Source organism: Pezoporus occidentalis, unplaced genomic scaffold, assembly GCF_034315485.1.
Source record: "Pezoporus occidentalis ecotype Australia unplaced genomic scaffold, CSIRO_AGI_Poc_V1 ctg99, whole genome shotgun sequence".
In the NCBI taxonomy this organism is placed as follows: domain Eukaryota; kingdom Metazoa; phylum Chordata; class Aves; order Psittaciformes; family Psittacidae; genus Pezoporus; species Pezoporus occidentalis.
Window position 1 is genome coordinate 1,990,905 of NW_026916358.1, and position 6,000 is coordinate 1,996,904.

Genomic DNA, 6,000 nt, shown 5'->3' on the forward strand with positions numbered 1-6,000 from the left:
ATCTGATTTGAAGTGAGAGGAAGCATAAGGTATCTCTCATCCTGTTTGGACTCCTTGTTTACAGAAGAGTGATGAAGATGCTATTAAGCACAAAAGGGATCACCATACGCCTGTTCGTATTGTTTTGCAGCAGCTATTGAAATACCGTTATCAGGTGAGTTGTAGCGATTTTACTGGACACTCTGATATTTTGTTTTGGTATCCTTTTATTTTTTTAACCTTTCCCTGAACAAAAAAAAATGAAGGAATTTTCCCCCAGGACAGACTGGCACCGGTCCTGGGGATATTTTGCCTTACTTTGAGCATTGAGTAGGACCACTTGTCTGGCTTCCTCTGGTCTCTACTGGCTGGGTTACTGCCTACTGCTCATGCATCATGAATGTGGCCCCTCATGTCCTGCAGCTGGGGGGGAGAAGGCTTTTTTTCCCCCCAGGTAGGATCTGTGAGTGTCCCCAGGGTTTTTTGCCTTCCTATGCAGCTGAACACAGGAGGCCAACCAGCAGTAATTTTCCAGTGCCTAATGCATAAAACCCAACTACCAGCAAGCTAAATTCCACAAAAGCCTCAAATACAGGCATACACATGCAGGAATAATCCTCAACCCAGTAAGTAATGATCCTGGCAAAGCATTGGCATGAGTTTTTCTGATAGAGTGAGTCCCTGGACCGTATTAGAATGTAAAAGGAGAATTGAGAAATATTTATGTGCTGGGCAGATGCTGACTGCTGCTGGGCATACAACTGGCAATTACAATTTAACAAGAGGATAGGCAATTAATTTTTTTCCTATTTATTACTATGCAAAATGATAACAAATATTTGGATGGTAGTGCTTAACCACCAGCTGGATTTATGGATTATTGTGTTTTGAAAACAGATTTTTGCTATAGCATGCTGCAGATGTCTGTGAGTGAGACATGTCATTTGTGTACAAGTAGGAAAGGTAGAAAAGGGGAAGGGCCAGGGACCATACCGAATATAAAAGACAAAAATATTGAATTCCAGAATGGAAGAAGAAAAACATCCTCGCATTTTTGCTTGCATCCTAGGATTTTCTGTTGTTAGATGGATTCTCCTGTAAAAGGTACTAGTGTACCCTTTTGTCATGTAAATTGAAGTAGCAGAAGGTAATTTTCTGAAAGAGGAAATGTGCTAAACTGTAGATGACTTCTTGCACAAGGGCAAGTGCATGAGTGACTTCACCAGCAGAAGCAGCCCTGGGCAGGGAGCTCAGCGCAGCAGTCCCATAGCTCAGTCTTCCTCACATCTTCAGGAGGCCATTGAAAAGCAAGCTCTGTAGAGACTAGTTTTATATCTGAGAGAACCTATTTAGTGTCTAGAAACCTTTCATCAACCCTGCAGGTATACTGAAACTACTGCCTGTTCTCCCTGTATGTTTTCTTCGCAAATTTGCTGTGCTTCCACATTTGTTTGTCTGTCTGCTATGTGGTTTTTTGGTTTTGCTTTTGTGTTGTTTGGGTTTTTTTTTTCCCAATATTGGGAACAAGACCACTTTTTGTTCAGGGTTTGTACAGCACCTATGGAGTTGAATTCCATGACTAAGGACAACGATAACAGGGTTTCAGCTGACGATAACAGTCTTGGCAATTACTGCAGAGGCAGCAGCTTCTGGTTGTCTTCTGAAGATAATAATCTTTTAGGTCTTTTCTAACTGTTTCTGTAGAGTACAGCCAAAAGATGGCAGCATTTTACTCAGCATTGGTGTGTGAGCCTTGCAACTGCTTACAGGCTGCAACTCAAAACCCTGTCTGAGATGAAGCAAAACCCACAACTCCTAATGGAGTGGTAAGGATTTCTTATAAAACCTGCTAAATATAAACCATACCAAAACGCGTTTCATGCCATAAGTAAGAATAATTACTACCGTGGAAAAATATTTTTCAATAACTTTACTTAAAACTGTGTAACCATTGTTTTGGGAGATTGGGAGCACCATGGGTGTTTTTTTTTAGTGTGGCCAGACTTATTTTCTGCCTACTTTTGTGTTTCTCACCAACTCACAGCTGTAGTTAGACCTGAAATTCAGTTACATTAATTTTGGACATGTGAAAGGGGAGGCATGGGAAATATTGACAACTGCATAAAAGCTGCAGTGAAACCAGTAAAGAGTTTTTGTTTAATACTTACCACTTCCAGAAAACTTTCTATTCCTGTGAGATGCAGATCAGCATTATTTCAATCACAGGTGTGTAGAAAGTGAGGCAAATGGAGTTATTCAGCTTCTTAAAAGGTGCCTTCTTGGCACTCTTCTTGCGTATCTGCAGACAGTTTTACAAATGCCACAAAGCACCTCCACACCTGTAGGTGTGAAACACATTTGAAACCCCAGCCTGAACTAACTCATGATGCTGTACTACAAGTTTATGCACATAATTACCTTTGCTGCTGGACCACATTATAAAGGGTCCCATATAAAGGGAGCTCTCAAAACCTCAAAAGTCGCTTTAAAAAATAGGTAGCTTCACAGACACTATTAAAAACGTGAGGTTATAGCTTAATTTTGCAAATATAATTTTTTATTTCCCCCCCCCCCCCCAAGTTTACGTACACTAATGGTTTTGCAAAAGTGCTTGCAGTTAATTTCCCAATATCTGGCAACTGCATGCAGGTGAAATTGCTAATCAGTTCCTGGAATACATACACTTGATTAAGTATACCTAGATTGAAAGGTATTAGTGTACAATAGTGGTAACATTGCTGATGTTTTGTCTTAAAGCCTTTCTCAGTCATCTAATTCAGATGAAGGGACAGAAAACATTCTTCTTAAATCTGCTGTTTGTCTTTAGGCTCAAACAGCCTCCTGGGTACTGGTTGACATTTTGAGGCCTATCAACCTAATTAAAAGGGTTGGAATTTCAATCTGTAAATGTAGGCTGAGTGATGTTCACTGAATACTTCATCTCTGATGCCTGGTAGGTGTCTGCAGTTGCTGCTGTTGAGTCAATGGACCAGTGCCCACTGTCAGCATGTGTGAGCGTGTGTCTGCACTTGCAGCAACAGCACATGGATGCAAACTGTTCAGGGGGCCTGGGAGCCATAGGTTATCCATCACTATCACTACAGAGTCCCTGTGGGCACCATGGTAAAAGGCTGTCACCACCGCCATGCAGTAAGTCTTTTTGTTTGCTGCTTTTCATCACCTTTTAACACCATAGCTGGGAAAAATGTTTTCAGCTTTAAACAAATGGCAGGGTGTATTGCAGCAGAGAGCACAGTTTAAAGACAGCTAGTTCAGCCTGAGCTAAAGCTGCTGACACTAACTAGCAATTTTCAAGCTAGTTTCAGCTTTTCAAGCTTTTCAGGAAATCATTTCACAAGAAGCTACAAAGACAGCTCATGAAGAAAAAAATTCTTCGTATTTTATTTATGACTGTACTGCATTAAAAATGAATGTTGTGTGTAAGAGGCTGCTCAACTCCTTTTATCTGGTAAAACTTGCTCAAGTGTACATGATTTTTACGCCTTCGCTATAGGGAAACTGGAAAGATGTATCATCAAGGCAGATGGGATCAATGGTGTGAGCAATTGCTGCCCTGTGGGGCAGAAGAAAGGAGGGGGTTCTGGAAGTCCTCATCCCTTACACTGTGACTTAGCCAAGATGAGATAATAGTCTGCTCTTCACTCCTCAGAGACCTGATTGTACCATCACTTACCTTTGAGGCAATGGGGAATAATGGCACTGGTGTGCAGAGCTTTGGCCACCTGAGGTTAAGCAGTCAAGTTGTGGGCTGCTGAGGGGATGTCAGGAAAAATAAGCAAGGTTATGAGTTCCAAAAGGGTCAATAAAACAAACTCAAACAAACAGATATTAAGCAGCTTTCTAAGCCATCCGTTGCTTTTAATTTGGCTATTTTTAGCTGCCAATGTAAAGCTGAGAGTAGCTGTCTCTGTTAGTTACACTGAAATCACAATCCCGCAAAGTAAGCTCCTGGTACACAGAGTTAATCCCTTTGAAAATAATTCTCAACACAGAAAATACTGTCTAGAGATCAGTTTATGGCCAGCGATCACACAGAGCCTGGCCATTGTGCCAGCCTCAGCCTCCACTGGAAGTCAAAATGAAGCTGTGGATTAGGATTGTTATATCTCAAAGCCACAAATGACTGGAAAGAAAGCAAAGGTGTGGATTCACCTCTCTCTGCACCGCTGGTTTGAAGGCATGCACTGTTCTCTCTGGAGACTGCAGAACTGTTCTGCTCCAGTGTGTTATTTCTTCTAATTGCAAGCTAATTTCACCCTATCCTGAATATGAATGGCACTAGAATTGATCAAGAACGCATACACACTGGATACAATTTGCCTCCATGTTTCTACACCCATAGCTATTGGAAGCCTCCCCCTATGATCCACTGGCCAGGCAACAACCTGAGAAAGTAAAAAATGGGAAATAAAATTATTCTGAAATGGTTTTCTGTGCCACAGTTTTGTGTCTGTATATTTCTACTGAGTTTTATCAATTTGATTGGGACCCAAAGTCCAAAATAATATAATTTATCCAAAGAACTTGGTATTCTTAGATGCTATTCCAAGGCTGACACCAAGGCAGCTGGGCAGAAAAATTAATTAACTCATCTTTTCCTAAGTTTTGTGTCACTCAGGAGTTGATTTAAGACCCTGATTTTCTTCCATCTGGAAAAAAGAAGCTAGGTTGATGCAGTTTTTCTCATGCCCAAAGCTTTATAGCGTATGTTCCAATTGGTCATCTTGTCACAAGCCTCAGAACTACAGGAGAAAAGTGACAATTTTGAAAACTCGTTAAGTTCAGTAGATTTAATCTAAGATTTTCAAGGCTCACAAAGTTGTTTCCTCATTTGCAGCCTATTGCACCTGGAGTGCTTTCACCACCAAAGGCATCTTTTATTTGTGTGAAAATAGTGTACAGGGTATCTGTTGCATTACAGGACTCATTTGTGCTCATTTCTATATTATATCACCCCTAATTATACTGGGCTACCAAAAAGAAAATGTTAAAATTCTTCCTGAAATTTCTACTGACTTCATTAGCAGCCTCAATTATCTACCAAGGATAAGATTTCCAAGATTTCCATTTATCATGAAGACCAGCAACCTGGTCTAGTGGAAGGAGCCCCTGACCATGGCAGAGGGGTTGGAACTGGATGATCTTAAGGTTCTTTCCAACCCTAACCATTCTGTGATTTAATAATAGTTGCTTTCTCTTGGTCTTCTCAAGAGGACTGTCAGAGGTCTGTAGTTTCTAATAAAAAGTGAAAGAATACTGCTTCAGTTAAGTGGCTGGGAAACAAAAGCTGGTAAAAACCTACCACAGATTGCTTAATCCCATCTGATTCTCAGGAGTTAGCATTTTGTTTTGCCATCTCCCAGCACATAGTTTTAGTCCCAGTGCTTTCATCAGCAGTATAGCAAGAATGGGCACTAAACCCAATTACATGTTTCAGTCATACATTTCTATTAAAAGGAATTTTCTATAAATTAGTCAGCTGTACTCTTGATGGTTTTGTGTGACTCCAGCTGCTAATTTAAAGTGGTGCTGGTCAGCAGAACAGGGTGAGTTTGTATCATCTATAACAATTGATGTTCTCCTCCAGAAGCACTTTGCTGCTCCAAGCCTCTGTTGGAGTCACTGCTACAATGTACAATGAATTGGGTGGAGGCAGTTCAGTATGCTATAAAAAATAAGGTTTCCATCCAAAGAAAGGTTTGTCACGACTTTGGCTGCAACATCCAAATGCATCAGAGACTTTTGCTCCGTATTCACCACAACCAGAAGGTTTCCAAACGGAATCTTAGACATCAGTGTTTGATGGGAATTTTCTCAAGCCGCCTTGTGGCTGGTTTTGCATCCACCTAGAATGGTGCCAGTCAGACAGTGAGTGGCTCGCACTGACTGGTGTCTCATAAGCTAGCGGTCACTTTACACGTTGCAGTGAAAAGCAGGGCAGAGGTGCCTGAGCTAGTTCTCACACTAACAGTATTATTATAGCCATATTGCCATCACTGA